Consider the following 16464-nt stretch of genomic DNA (forward strand, 5'->3'; position numbering starts at 1 on the left):
AGGACGAAGGTGACAGTGGTGTTCAAGTAACAGAAACAAGAACAGCTCTTAAACCATTTGGAGTTCCAGGAGTAGACAGACATAAAGGTATGGAATTCAACTTCAACAGCAAAGATAAGTTATTCACTGGGGGGAGGCTAATAAAGCTATCAGGCAGGCCCAGGGAAAGTATGGGCCCTCCATCACTGGAAACCCTGAAGACAAATGTGTTAAGAGACACAGACGTACTTGATTCTCCCACTGGGGCAGGAGAGACCTCAGCAGGCACTTTCCAGCCTTACATTCAATTATCCTGTGATTCTACAAAACTATTTCCATCACAGTATTATTCATCTCTTTAGAAACTATGCAGCCACTACAGGAATAAAATAAAGGGAGAAGAGGGGTGATGAGTTTTTTTAATAAGTTTCTTGTGATGGATGTGAGTCCCTGATAGGCTCCTGGGTGCCTATTAAGGAAACCTCCAGATGGATACAAGTCTAATATTTCCCATTTTGTCTTCTTTTTACACTCACTACGATTACTTAGATTCCATTTTGTTTATACTAATCTTAGTGCATCACATCCTCCACAGCAATTTTCAAACACATCCCCTCAGAATAGCCCAAGAGATCCCCTGCATGATAAAGAAGCGCCAGGAATCTTTTTCTTCTTTTTTTTTTTTTTTTTGGTTTTTTTTTAATGAACATGTTTTTGAGTTAATAATATGCTGAGGGAGCAGCTGCACTCAGCAAAACTCCAGCTATAAAACCCTGAAAAGCTTGTGTTTCTTTCACATCATACTGCAGCCAAGCCAGCTGAGCCTACATCTGCCTCAAATCACTGGCAGGTAAAGTTTGTGTCTCACTACAGGGATGTAGTCCCACTGGGTTATTTTATTTATTTGAAGCAGAGCAAACTGAAACATTTGGTTTAGCTTGAATTCATGTTTCTCCCCAAAGTTCACATGGATTTCAACAGGGCTTTTTTTTTTTTTGCACTGTTTTGTTTTGATGTGTCTGTTTTTACTGTATCTGCTGCATGCTTGCAGCCACAAACAAAAGCCATAAAACTGATAAAGGATTGCCATGGCCATTTGTGCTGCCATGTGCTTCAAGGACCATGACAAAGGAACATGGTGCTTGTATTTGTAAATTCCACACAGAAACTCAAGGTGGGCAGCACCAAGGCCAATTTGAGTTAACAAACTTTAAAACTGGTGGGGTATACATACATATAACAGCAATTCAAATATCTCAGCTTTTCTCTTTATCTAGCTCTGTTAGCTTTATTAGCTTTGACCTTCCTGTTGCTATTTGCATCTACATTCCCTTAAATCATTTCTGTTCCCATAAATCCCTTCTGTCTTGCCAACACTACACTGAGTTTGTCTTTACAGATTGTCATTCAAAACAAATGCTGTGAAAAATTGTTTTCCAAGCTCTTAAATTATGCACGCACATACCACCCAACTGATTTCGGAGTAGTGCTGAACCAAATAATAATAATTCAAGGCTAAAAATGCCAGTTAAAGTAAACACTGACTATAGCTTGTTAGATCTGTATTTGCCTTACAATCCTCCCTGCTCATCCTTGCTGACCTTCCTGCTCCCACCTCCCCCTTTCACCTGCTCCTCCTCATGACTCAGGATCTTCAGTCACACAGATTTGAAGGCTGGCTTAAACAAGTTTCTTGCAGCATCTCTGCCCTCTCCAGCATCAGTGACTCTCTCCTACCACAAGAGACATCAGATAAAACTGTTTAAGAATTATTCTGATCTCCTTATTTGCAGTTTTGAAATTTTACCTTGTGCTTAGCTTTCCACATGAGAGTTTCATATTCTGGACTCAGTGCATTTAGCCAGAAAAAAAATCATTTAACATAGGAACTTCAACAATTATCCTGGAGGAAATAAACATCAATAAGTTTGACCAGATAAGTCAACCAAAAATATCAAAAGAGACTGATGGCAAATATTTGCTTGCTTCTTAATTGCTTTGAGAGGATAAAGAGGGAATTATTTGGGAAATAGTTAGAAATGAATTAATTGATTTCATTACATGAATGTAAGCAAGAAGTTAGTGCCCAAGCCCAGTGGAAAGACACAAATAAAACACTTGCACATGTAAAGAGAATTCATTTTGCTTGTGTTTATAAATAAAGCATGTAAGCAGTTGATTTTGGACTTTGTAACTTGGTGAAAATGTGAGTCAGAAAGTGTGAATTAATGTCACCAGATGTAGCCGCTGGCCTACTTAAATTAAAAAGGCAAACTTGACATGTTATCAAGAACAACAGAGGTACGAATGAAAGCCAACAGAGAATGAATATTCTACTCATTTTAAAGCATTCGTAAGATGTCAGTTTTCAAAGCAGACTTCCTGCAGCTTTTATCTGACTTTCATGGCACGGTAATTTAGGACACAGGAATGAATGACAGCTGCTAGTTCTGCTCAGAGCACCGTCAGTGGTTACCTGCAGGTCAGTGCACCTGTGACCCTGCAGTCCAAAGGTCATGGAGACCACAGCTCAACCCACATTTGCTGCAGACATTAGCAGGAAAAATAAACAACACAGGCACGACATGAACTGCATGTATAATTTGGGAAACATAAGCATATAAGTGCCAAGTGATCTTTCACGGCCATGGACTCACAGAAGTGTCAAGGACTCAACCAGCCCTTTCCTTAGCTCAGGAATATCATGAGGTGTATTTTGCTCGTCCTTCATACATACTGATCCTCTGAAAAATCTCCAGTGGGTAAAATCCTATAGTCTCTCATTATGGCTTATTCAAAATCTTAATTATATGCATAGCTATCCACAGAAATCCAGGTGAGAGATATTTTGCATCATTTGTTATCATCCATACATGTGGCTGACATTTTGGCTCTTCCTCTCTTGCTCCTCATTAATATCACTGCATTAACCATAGGGACACACTGATCTTTGCTGATAAAGTCAAGGAAAAGGTCTTATTGCCCTACTCTGTATCCCATTTTATTCCTTCAATAAGTATCTGCAAGAAATATTAGATCTGACTTGTTTTTTTGTTACTTCCACTACCTCCAACTAACTTCTGCTATACTTATAGAACCATTGCTTTATGCCTTTTCTGTATGTTTTCCTGATTAACTGACTTATGCTAGGGCATCTGATTTTATTCCTATAAACCTGCACTTACACTTTTTCATTATTCCTTTTGTATTATTAGGACCATGATTTATTACAGACACTTCCTCATCTTGTCCCTTTTATGATTCAGGTTTGCTTGCCAGAATGTTTGTGTTTTCTCCTCATTTCTTTTCCTTATTTTCCTTCCATAGACCTGGAACACAGCAAGCCTGATTTTGCTAACATAGGTTTTCTTGAATCTCTGAACTGTCTGGTTCTGATGATTTACATTTTTTATCATGGGGTTAAATATTTATTAAGGATGGGGGTGGGTATTCATTTTGCAAATAAAACATTTCCAATATGACATCCTGTCCTCTTTAGTACAAAATGGTGACACGTATCTCACCACATGGTCCCTTGAGTTTTTAGAGCTTTCCTTTTTTCATGTTGTAACTCACATGTGCTGATATAAAAGACCAAACAAGCAGAGGCCAAGGATGTGTAAGAGACAGTTCTTAGAGATATAAAAGGAGAAAGGGCAAGGTAAATATTGCCTGACAAATCCTTCCCTGACTACCACCAGTGGATTCACAGTGGGATTTATAGAGCACTTGCTGTAGTTTGCTTCTTAACTTTCAAAGGAACTACTTTTGAGACACTCAAATTGACTGTACAAAAGGTTTTTGGTATTTATTTGCCTTCATACACTGAAAATGTACAACAATTGCACAGAGGGGCAGTTTCATGTGGTTTTCATTAACTTTTTTCTTTTTAAACACACCTTCTTTGCTCAATCTAGTTTCTGCCGGTTTTGTTTTACGACATGATGGTTTATAAAATTTCTGTCAAACCATGTTACTGTTTGATCATGTTAAGAACAATCAGGGTAAGTGTTGCCAGTTACAGTTTTCCATCCCAGCCAAGTCACAGTGTACATATGGTGCAAGATATAAAGGAACACAAAGACTGATTAGCGTGCAAAGTGCAACACAGCGGTCTTTACTATTCATCATTACTGTCAGAGTGGATTTTCAGAATCAAGAGACTTCTCCCACAGCCATAGCAGTTTTGCACATAACCACACAAAGAAAAGCCAACCAGAAATTATGCAACATGTGTGAGCATGGTCTTCAGCCATAAGCTCCTTTTGAGAAAGAGAAAGATTGCTCCTATCACATTTTCTTGCTAACTCCTCCTAAAGGTTCAGGAAACATATGTCAGAACAGCTTTCCTGCATTCAGAGCAGTGAACTTTCCCACGCATTTCCCGGAAAAGCTTCTCTTCCTGCAAATGCTGCAGCATCTGCCCCAGAACACCTGAAGCCCTCTCTTTGAAGCTTGCCACAAAAAAGATGATCACTGTCATCTTTGGGCTTCATGTAATAAATGGAAGTGGACTTTAGGGAAAAAAGAGAATCACAAAAAAACAAGGCTAGCAACCCAGTCTCCTGTAGATCCTAGAGACATCCCAGTTCTCTTTTGTCTTTTGTTCACAGCCAAATATCCAAGTGTTCTTTCTAATTTTAAGTGGCCAAAAACTAAATTCACACTAATCTCTACATTTAAAGACTTATTTGACACTTGCCCAGGAAATTCTTTGTGTACTTAACCGGTTCTGCATGTGTAGACATTAACTGAGAACACATATTCAATGGCCTAAAAGGCTTCTCTTCAGCAGGAACTTATAGAAGGTGAATCCTCATGAAATTAATCACAGAATGACAATTTTAAATACCTTTCTTGCTGGGCAAAAATCTCACTTCAAGTAGCCAAAGCACTTGTATGCTTGACAGCAATGAGCAACAATTTATAGCACATTGCCTGCTTCACTGGTTAATACAAGAAACTGACACTTAGACATGTCAGAACTCATACAGAGCAATGTCACCAAAAGAATTGCTTGGGGACCACTGCAGCAGGCATGATTCCATCACTGTCTCCAAAAAGTATGCATATCCACCCCTTCCATAGGCAGTCTGGCTCCCTGAAATCACTTAGAACACTCTCAAGAAGACAAGGGACTTTTGGGAGGAGGTGGAAGTTCACAGGCAACAAATTAATAAAGAAGGCCCTCAAATGACTTCTCTGCCAGCTGATGTTCTTGAAGTGCCCAATGAACCATATGTGATTAACAGAAGGTGACTCCAAATATAGGGACCCCAAATAAATATAGCGGCTTGTGGCCACATCATTTTGCCTCACAGGCCAGTCAGACCTCCCAAGTTAAGCAGTGCTGAGCCAAGTCTGAATTTAAATAGGAGATCCTCCAAGGAAAACTGACTGCATGTGCCGAAGGAAATCATGCTGGTAGTCCTTGTCTGTCTGAGTTACTACTGAACTAAGGCACTTGCATGATGCCAACAACAGGACTGAGGCTGTAGAAGAAACTCAAATCTTTGAATCCTAGCTCCTAGAGGTTATTAAAAGTCCCTCGATGGTATTTTGAAAACTAATGAAGTCCATGTAGCCAAATTTTATAGTAGATAATTATAATACAACAAACATCCTAGCAGTTTGAAGTGGATGCAGCATTTTCTTTCATTTCCTCTCTATTAAGTTTCATGAAGTAGCTCATGAAATAAGGAATGACAAAGTTCTACTCAATAGGTGATTTCACTCATGGTCTAGTGTTAAATAAAAAGATTATAGCATAGTGTGCTGGAATCACATTAATTATTTTTTTAAACCCTGTGTTACTTCTTTTTGATTTGTTTCTTAATCACAAAGAGCATAGTAACCAAATATCTTTGGAGGACATTGTAATGCATGAAGCTAACTGAGTAACTCGTGATTCTTAGAGCAGTTTAATCTGGAAGGGTCCTCAGGAATTCATGTAGTCTAATCACCTGGTCAAACTAGAGCCAATATCAAAGCTAGATCTGGGTGCCCAGGGCCTTGCTGTAATTTACAAGCACAAATTCTACTCTCCTAATTTCATATGTCATGTAAAAAAAAAAAAAAAAAAATAGCTAGGGAGAAATTTTTGCTCTTTACTTGTTTTGGGAAAACCCTGTGCCATAGCATTCCACAAATTCCTATTCAAACATTGCCCCATTTTGTTCACACTGGAAAGTTTTTGTGCATTCGCAGCCTAATTCAGTGTGATGATAGTTATCATTAATGCCAGCAGCTCAGAATGTCCACTGGCATGAGTCCGTGAAATATACAGAAAAATTAAGGAGAGAGGGATAAAGAAAACATAGAAAACACCCTAAAACTTGGTCATATTGTCAAGAATAGCAAATAAGTTTTTGACACTCTTCTGAAAACTGCTGGTAATTGATTCCCATGACATAGCTGTTAAGTAAATTCATATTTCTGGTGCCAAGTGTAATGCCAGTTACCAGTAGATTGAATTAAATCAGTAGATGTTCCTGCATAGAAGAGGCAATTAGCAGTACCTCAGGCAAAAAAAAAAAAAAGAAGATATATGAAGAGAAAAAGGTGGGAGAGAATTTTGGATTTGTATACCAAACACTACCAAAATGACTTTTATTCAGTACACTTGTCCTCTACGTAACTGCAATACGTGGATTATTCATTTGCTCATCCTTTATTAGTCCTTAAAGTGTTCTCCTCACTGTAAAAGCACAGAGACAGTCTGGGCTGTAAGTTCTATCAGCCAGACTCTGAGGAGCCAGAACGCACCAGGAGTCTGTGGGACGGGATCATTCAGCCTGGTTTTGTGCATGGTTGTGTGCATTTGCTGCTTAATAGTTCTTCAGATTGCTGTTACCATGGGACAAAAGGAACTTTTTAAGGAGCACTTTGAGTGAGAAAATGATGATTCCTTTGGCTATGACTAATGTATGATCATTAGTACCTAGCCAGAACCATTTCCTGACTTCGTACTAGGGGAAAACCTAGGGTGCATCACCTCCCTGACCTTCCTGTCCTGGCTGCCATGGAAAGAAAGGGAGAAATGTAGGCCAGAAGGTGTGGATGATGGGAGACAAGGAGGGGATGGCATGCTACAAACAGCACTAGCCCATACACAGAGTTTATGAGGAGTGGGACACTGACAGCCTTTCTGACCATGCAGCCTAACATGAAAAAATGAACAGAAATTAGTAAAAGTAAGTTACACCCAGCCCGTGGCACAGACACTCAGGTAGTCCAGCTCTTCCCACTAACACAGATAACAGATAATGCAGCAGTGGCATGCCTGAATCCAAACTTACTCAAGTGAACATCTCTGATTCTATCTCAACTTCCTCACACCTGTGTAACTAGACCTCTGCTTCAACTTGCTGAATCCTTGAAGTGTTATTTGCATGAGCTCAGCAAATCTTTGAGGCACACCTTCCTGACAGCAGCCACAGCTGACCATTACGCCTGCCAAGTGATGACTGCCAATGCTTACTGCTTCTTACCTTTTGTGCCATTTGGATCTGGTTCTCTTCTTCACTTCTGGTCTCTAACTCAAAGAGGTAACCTGTAATTCATCAGCTTTGGGGAAAGTATGTGTGATCTCATGAATCCTGGATGTTGTAAAATATTGTTTTGTTGGTGAGGAGACAGAGGTCTGTACACCATTAAACTAGTAAAACTTGCAATTTTCCAGGGGTTTGCCAAGCAAGTCTTGAATGTCTCAAATCTTCCACAATCTGTTTGATATATCAGGAGGGAGAGACAGTAAACTATCCATGAGGGTAGCTAGTGCAGATCATAGCATCAAATGCATGAAATTTATACACTATAAACTTACTTTAAATACCCATCTACAACAAGTACTGTAACATTAGAGAGGGTAAAGTTGGAGAATACTGATTGTGACCATCTGTAGAACAAGAATAATTTATTTTTAGCATTGTATTTCTGTTCTAATGCAATTCTACCACCCAATACACATGCATATGGATTTCTAAAACATTATCTTATATTTTAAAAAGCTGTCATAAGCAAGAGCCAGAAAATTAATAGGTGCAGGTTTGGTTTACATCATGTTAGAGGTATAAAATTCACAGGGTGGGAGAAGTGGGGGGGAACTTATATTCTCTTCATTGATTCACACGGATTCATGTTTTCCTCTCCACCTCAAGGTGCAATTCCAAAGTTTATTCCATAATAATGATGGGCAGCCAATACCTCTATTTCAATATTGCAGAAATTGGCAGCCTTCAGAAAGAAACAATTAAATCATTGCCAGTACCATCAGAGGGCTTCCACTCTTTGCTGCTATGGCTCTGAATAGTCTGAGGAAAAAAGTTACAACAAGGATGGCAATGAGAAGGGAAAAAGACAACTTTCCCTTTACACCTGAGTTTAGTCACATGTTATTTTATAGTTCTTCACTGATACAAAGGCCTTGTGCAAGGGTTGTGTACTGTATTTGTGAAATATTTAAAAAGCAGAAGTGGGACATTCATCTTTAAATTCCTGCATTTGTTTGCATCTTTTTAATTCCACTAAGAGAAGGGGCCTACTGGGAAAGGAAACCCCACAATCATCTTCTGCTTAAACCTTTATGACAGAGACTCATAGTCCTTCTCATCCATCATGTACAGATCCAACTAAAATCCCTGTGAAAGCAACCATAGCATGCTTTAATCCAAATTGACTGTGTCTTGTTCTGCTTCTTAAATCTATATGCAATTAGATTTTCTATTCAAGTTACTAAGACCTTGGAGACCTTGTTATTTGATTGAGTTCAGCAAATTTTCGAGACTCACGTTTTTGAGAGCAGCCACAGTTGAATCTTACACCTACGAGAAAATGATGATTGACAACCTATGTAATGTCTGAAACATAACTCTACTGGTTGCACTTTCTCTCTCTGAGCCCCCCAAATAGTTATTCAAATAAAATGTTTAAAAAGATCTGAAGAGAAAATCCAAGCACAGCTGACTGCCTACTGCAGATGCTACCCACCTTGTGAAAACCCAGCTCCAAATGCATCATTATACTGGTTATCTGGGCTAGTGATTATACTAACACAGTGACTCTTGCACTTCCTGTGAAAAACTGCAAAGGCCTCTGTGACATTCCTGAAAGGAAAAAAAAACTTTCTGCATGAGTTTCATCTTTTCTTTTCATTTATTTTTATCCCTGTTGTGGTTTGAGCCCAGCTGGCAACTAAGTACCATGCAGCCACCTGCTCACTCCCACCCCTCCCCTGAGGGCAATCAGAAAAAAACAAAAGCCACTGAGAAAAGCCAAGTTAAATAATTGCAATAGAGTTAATAATAATCATAATAATAGTAGTGAAAAGGGAGATAACAAAAAGAAAGAGAGGAACAAAACCCAAGGCAGACAGCGATTCACAATTCAATCACTCACCACCTGCTGACTGATGCCCAGCCCATCCCCAAGCACTGATCAGCAACTTCCACCAAACTTCCCCAGTTTACATAGAGAGTGTGATGATCTATGGTATGGGAGAGCCTACAGAATAGCCCTTTGACCAGCTCAGGTCATCTGTCCTGGCTATGCTTCCTCCCAAGCCCTTGTGTAGCTGCTGGCTGGCAGAGCATGGGAAAAGTCCTTGACTTACCAACAACCAAAACACCAATGTGTTACCAATGCCATTCCCATGCTAAATCCAAAACACAGAACTAGGAATAAAACTGACTCTTATCCCACCCTAAACCAGGACAATCCCCTGATTTTTTTGTTTTCAGGCCAGCCCTGGCATGCAGCATCTGCAGCATCAGCTCCAGCCATACTGAAAATGTGCACAAAAAGGACTGTTAAAAAGGTGGGAGGAGAGCAGATTTTGGCCAGCAGTCTGTTCATCAAAATGCTGAACTTCTACTCTAAGAAAATGCCATGGGATCTCTTATCACGAGGCAGATGTTTGCATGTTTCCTTACCCAGTTTCCTTACCTTCTGAACAAGGAAGAGCAGAGTTAGTGTTGCCAGGAGCTGATCTTTGAGTCCAGATATGGCATATATTCCAAATTTGATGACTTGGACTCTGAATTATTCCCTCTGGGTTTAGATTTTAAAAGGCCACTGTGGTCTCTGCCAGCTGGTAATGTCAGAAACAACAATATTGCTGTTAGTGTTTAACAGGTAATACTGCTTATTTCATGGAGTGGGTTTTGTTCCAGATAGGGATTGAAATTTATTTGTTTTAATGATTTAACTTGTTGACAAATAAACATTTGACAAAAAATGTATAATATACTCCTGGCAAACCACACCGTGCCTTTAGCTTTGCCTTAAATTTGAATTCAGCTATTTATTACATCACCCTTTGCCAGAACTGGGCAATAAACTACTTTCATATTCAGAAGAATGTTTCCATTTAAAATTTACATTTAAAATTGCAATAAGATGCTGGATCTCATTCTTTTTGAGGAAACTGTATTGCATTACATTAACTACATTGCTAGAGAAATGCTTTCTGCTTCCTGTATCAGTTTCAATTATCTGGGTGCATTATGCACCCATTTTTATCATAGAATGTTAAAGTTAGTGTAATTCCAAGTGTCACAAACCACAGCTACAAAACAGATTGGTTAGCTGTTAATTATTTAAATACTGCATCCTGTGCATAATTAATTTCTTACCTACTGTCATGATGTATTATTGACGGTTTGGAAGACTAAATCTATTGCTGCCCAGCATAATTCTGAAATATAATTTATAGTGGTTATTTGGAGAACTATATTGAGTACATTAAAGCCATATGGTGCTGTGGTTTCATCCCCAAGAGATGCCTCATCAGCTAAGAGAAGCATTATGATCAATATGTATATTACTCATTTTTAATAGAGTGTACTAAGCTGTAGAAGATTATTGTTCCTGCCAGTTACTTGAAAATATGAGGTGCAACAATTATTTTAAGATTGTTGGAGAGTTACAGTATTCTCAAGATATAGAAAATATGTCTTTGTTTTGTTATGCTTAAAACCTGAAACATTCTCTAGCAGCTGAAATCCCCTAGAAAACAGTCTGCCTAACTAAAAAAGCTAAAACCTATAAAAGGTAAAAGCCTTATTTGAGATGTAATGCTCAAAAAATTTACTAAATATGGCTTCTCAAAAGGGAAAAAAAATGAGAGAGAGAGAAAAAGATGAGAACGTTGTTTGTCATTTGTCTTGGCAAAAGGACGTAGCATCTACCACAATTATGCCTATTTCACTGTTAAAAATAATAAGTGTCAAGTATTACAATGAATGTTGCAGCTTTAGCAATCAGAGAATTTTGGATTTTTTTAAGATGCATGTTACATATTCCTCAGTACACTGAGAAAAATACCACATGAATACCAAGTATTCCACTAACCTCTGACCTGGTGGAAGCCTTTGCAACTGCAGACAAAGAGGAAACTGCACTGCCTAGCTGAGGGTGCAAGGCCACAGGCATGGAATATGAACATAAATTTTAAAACCCCACAAAGCCAAATTTCAGTTACTCAAACAGAAACAGCAGAACTGCAAACGTTACAAAACCGAGTGTGAAGAAGAGACAAGGCCACATCAGGGGCTGGGGGCAGAGACAGGGGGAATAAAGAGTGGGAAAGTCTGTGCACCACTGATGACCCAGAAGGTAAATACTCGGAGCACAATACAGGACAATTCCTCCAAGTCTGAAGACATGGCTAAGGGACAGGATTAGGGGAGTTTCAGTTGGAACAGGAAGCTAAGGACTAGATGGAGAGTTTAGACTTAAAACGATGTCACCAAATGCTTTTGCATGGTGTTCCACCCAAACTAATATATCCTCAAGTGACAATTCAGGTCCAGCTCTTTGAATGTCATCTGGAACTTTCACCCCTTTCTGCTTTAAAATCAGATTCAATTAAAAGCTTTGAAACTGAGTTACTTTACCTTGAAGTGGGGAGGATTCAACACAGCTCAGCTGTCAGTTATACTTTACCAACTTTCAACATTCTTTCTAAAAGAAGCAGTCCCTTACAATTAGATGTGACTGCATTCTCATAGATTTATCTGTATTTTGTTCCAAGCAACTTTAACTGTCATTTTGAATACTTGCTCCAGTATTTTCTAAAAACTAACTACTTGAGAAGAAACCACTTTCATTCTGAAATATTATCACAGAAGTATGGTACCAGGATACTGAAAAAACACCACAGAAGCACCCTGATAGAAACCCTTGTCCTTTTTATCCTGTTAAAGGCCCCAGCTGGACTTCAGCTCTCAGGATGCATGATGGCCTCCAGGTTTTTCCCATTTGTGTTTTCCTTACCAAAAAGTTCAGCAGTCAGTGATCTACTCTATGAGTCACTCAACTGCCCTCTGATAAGCTGGAGTTGCCACAACTGCCTGGGAAGTTCAGCAGGCACAGAGGACAGGGATGTTGGATCACAAATACCACTGCACTTGTGAGGATGGCTGCAGTTTTTCTGAGATAACTCTTTTACAGAGAAAAGCATTCTCTGAGCCATCCTATTTAGATGTCCCAGAAACACATTAAAAAAAATGGAAAACCACCCTTACAGACAGTGGGAACTGAAGCTAAGCAGAGTTTCTAAGCACGCATATGTTTTTCCAACAAATTTACATGTCCTTCCATAATCCTCAGTTTTATTTATTTCCAAAACTTCTCTCCCATCTCTTCCCTTCTGCATGATCTATATGTTGTCTTATACAATTTATCCCTAGCACATTTTTTGCTTCCCTTCCCAGTTCCAGTTACATTAATGATGCCAATACTTTTCGTGTATCCTTAATCTCTTTGTTCCTTTTATCATTCATCTTGCATTCATACAGACTTTCAAATACTTATCAATCCCCTTTACAACAATCCTGGTTTTTATTCCTTTTTCACAAATGTTCTCTCTTAATAATTTCTTCTTTATTTTTTTCTTCTTTAGAGAGACTGCCAGTTTTAGTGTTGAATCCCAGTTCTTCTGGGACAGATCCTTCCTTCCTTCCTTCCTTCCTTCCTTCCTTCCTTCCTTCCTTCCTTCCTTCCTTCCTTCCTTCCTTCCTTCCTTCCTACCTCCCTACCTCCCTACCTCCCTACCTCCCTACCTCCCTACCTCCCTACCTCCCTACCTCCCTACCTCCCTACCTCCCTCCCTTCCATTTGGCTTTGTTTGTATTCCTCAGCCTTTATTTCTGTGCCAGAGCTAGAAGTTCTTTATCAAGATCTACCTCCTGAGACAGTTTAATGCAATAGTGCTTCTTTTCTTTTCTTGCAATGCTGTGTGCCCTGTGAACTATTCATTAAACAAGCTTAATTAACTGTTGCATTAATTGCCTCTGCAAACTATTTTGAAACACTCCAGGTTTTAATCTACCTCATGTCCCTGGTACCAAATTTTGCTTGTGACACTAGAAGTGTTCCTGCAAAAAATGTTTGTGTTATTAATTTTCAACATTAATTCAGGAGTAGTGATATATTTTTGATTGGAACAAGTCCAGTACGTTTATTTTTGATGATGGACAACACTATCTTCCTCTGGGAGATAAAACAGTCAAATTATAACAAGCTGTTTTGCCTTGCTGCTTCAGGCTGCCTCTGGTCCAAAAGATGAAATCATAACAAAGCAAATGCCTCAACTAACTAAATAATCAAGCACATCATTACTTAGACAGAGGAGCAGAAAGCTGCAGGGCTGAAGAATCAGAAAGCTTGCAAAAATCAGCCTGTGTACATATGGCAATAAGTCTTCCTGAAGTTTCCCTCTCAGTTTAAAAGAGAAGCAACAAGTCAGTACTACAGACCAACAAAGCCTGATGTACAAAACACACTGCAGACACTCATTTGGAGATACTTATGGGAAAAGACAAAATTGTCATCAACAAACAAACAAAGCACCAAGAGTGAAACTTTATACAGGCTCTGGGCTCTCAACACTTCAGGGACTCTAAACTGCCAACCTCTTTTCCCTCTTCCCAAATCTTTCAGTGGAGGCAACGTTTGTAGAGAGAGAGAGCCATGAGAAGCACAGCTCCTAAACCTAAAGGAAAGCCTTTGCATTGTTACACAGGAGAAAAAGGAAGAGAAGGGAAAGACAGGAAAGACACAGTTGCTCAACAATGCTAACAATGCAGCTCAGTTGCATTTTGCTAACAGAGGGCTATAATCAAGTATGAGATGTTTGGTGAGTGCTCAGAGTCCAAATAAAGTATTGAAATACACAGTTGTAACACAAAATTAAGAAATCTGCATAGAATTTAAGAATGAAAGGGCATACCCCAAACACCACCTGTACTTACTGTGATACATCTAGTCAAATTTCAAAGTATAATTGAAATATTTTGATATTTTGTGCTACCAAATACAAGAAGGAATATCACTATAATTGAACAGATGGCATGGATGTATCCCCCAGCATTCCTAGTCCAACAACTGTGAATGCTGACAGGAGAGGGATGCTCTTCAGGTGCTCACATGACCATCCTAAAGAGAATTTTGTTCTCCACTTATGTGATCCAACAATGCCCTTCTTACATTTTTACATGTTTTAAGAGAATTAAAATCAAATGAGCATCCATAGGGATAAAGCTGAATATGTGAATAGTAGCTTCCACCCCTAGCAACAAGGCTATGCTCAAAAAATTCCTCTTTATCAGCTGGTCTGAATTAGCAAGTCAAAAGAATTACAGCATATGCACAGGGCAGAGGAGAGCTGCTAAACATGACAAAGCCAAAAATAGACTTTTGGAGGCCAAAAGCAACATCACAAGCCTGGTATTAGAATATGAAGGTCCTGAAGGTCTAAGACTGTGTCTGAAGTATAGGACCTGGAATCACTCACCATCTCCTGATCCCAGATGTACCCTGACTCCACTCTGCCCAGGATCCATGTCAGGATAAGAGCTGAGCACAAGCCACCAGCTGGCTAACATGATTTCCGTGGGAAAAATAATTAAAAAACCTTGCCTCAAGACTTCATACAGGTCATGTCTGTTGCTCCACCTAGACAGAGCCTTTAAGTTCTCTTAGTAATGAGCCATTTAATTAAATCACCACAGAGCCCTTTCATTGCTGTTAACCATCCCAGACTACTAGCATAGGCTCGTTTTCCAACATGAGCCAGCCCATGTCCCAGCTCCTGGCTGCCCTGAAATAAGAAAGATCCTGAGAGTCTATAATATCTCAGTTGCACTTGCATGAATCTGGAGTAAATTCAGGGAAGAAAGTGGAGATACTTCTGATTCTGAGCCATATAATTCAGGTGTGGGTCCGACCACCCAATATGTCTGTAGAGAAACTCTTATGCCCACTTAGGCATGAGTCACATTCATTTAGGCAGCCAGCTCTCACCTGGCTGGTCTACAATTTCTACCATTTCCTTTTTTCCCCTGTCAAATCTTCCTACCCTCAACAGATGCAATTCATGTTCTTTTGATGGATGGCAAAGAGCAGGTTAAATTCTTGTCCCAGTTTTGTGTATAGAGTTGTTAAGCATCAGAAAGGAGACTGGCCAAAAAAGTACTGCATATCATTCTGCAGATCATTAACTGGAAACATAATCTGCCCCACTCTAGGTGTCACATCCAAGAAAAGACCACAGAATTAGAAGCACAGTGCTCTGAGCAGGGGAGTACTCGGTGTTCCTCTCCTTGCCCCATGTGCAAGCATTGCAGTCAGCAGCCAAGCACAAATCAGCATTTTACACAAAACGTCTCAGAACCTGATAGCAGATCCAAACAGCTATTCAACCTCACGCACTCTGAAGTGGTCATGTAATTTATGTATTATGATAATCTGGTTTTCATCTAACCTGCTAATTCAACCGTCGTTTCCTTTAAATAATTGGCAATCTGACTCCCCACCCATGTTGAGGAACATGCACATTGCTCTCTTGCAAGGATACCATCAACCTGGACAAAATGTCATGAAAAAAGAACAAAGATAAATTTCCAAGGAAAAGAAACAGTATTCACTTTCACAGGATCTTGTCTCTCATTATAGATTTTAAAATAGGCAAAGTTTTGAAGATTTAGAAGGAGAAAATATTTCGAACGCTGTTTGAAGGATCACTTTAAACACTTTATTTTAGGAAGGGTTTGGGTCTTGTTTTCTGGATTTTGTTTGGGTTTTTAAACATATCTAGAGTATATCTACAGTAATGAATCTCTTTTCTAAAAGTCTTACATATTGCTCTGGTTAGACCCCACTTGGAGCACTGAGTACAGGTCTGGTGTCTCCAACATAAGAAGAACATGGAACTGTTGGAGCAAGTCCAGAGGAGGGCCACAAGGTTGATGAGGACTGGAGCACCTGCCCTGTGAGGACAGGATGAGAAAGCTGGATCTGCTCAGCCTGAAGAAGCTTGAGTGGAGACCTCAGAGTAACTTTCCACTATCTGAAGGGATCCTAAAGGAAAGTGGGAGAGGGACTCTTCATCAGGAACTTTAGTGATGGGACAAAGGAGAATGGGTACAAACTGAAAGAGGGGAAATGTAGGTCAGATATACAGAAGTTGTTTACTGTGAGGGTGGT

The 16464-nt window shown here is 39.4% G+C and overlaps 1 long non-coding RNA gene across 3 annotated transcripts; it reads right to left on the minus strand.

The window, feature by feature from the left end:
• Window positions 1-7475: 7475 nt before the first annotated feature.
• LOC138108922 (uncharacterized) lies at window positions 7476-12136 on the minus strand. Of its 3 annotated transcripts, none has more exons than XR_011150127.1 (6): window positions 11874-12136; window positions 9922-10066; window positions 8968-9083; window positions 8769-8801; window positions 8185-8291; window positions 7476-7703 (listed from the first exon to the last, which is right to left on the minus strand). It is a non-coding gene; the product is annotated as an uncharacterized lncRNA (long non-coding RNA). The 3 variants fall into 3 exon arrangements; XR_011150126.1 differs by lacking the exon at window positions 7476-7703 and adding an exon at window positions 10611-10672 and having other exon boundaries at window positions 7878-8291; XR_011150125.1 differs by lacking the exon at window positions 7476-7703 and having other exon boundaries at window positions 7878-8291.
• Between the last annotated feature and the right edge of the window lie 4328 nt (window positions 12137-16464).

This window comes from Aphelocoma coerulescens, chromosome 4 (genome assembly GCF_041296385.1).
Source record: "Aphelocoma coerulescens isolate FSJ_1873_10779 chromosome 4, UR_Acoe_1.0, whole genome shotgun sequence".
Taxonomy (NCBI): domain Eukaryota; kingdom Metazoa; phylum Chordata; class Aves; order Passeriformes; family Corvidae; genus Aphelocoma; species Aphelocoma coerulescens.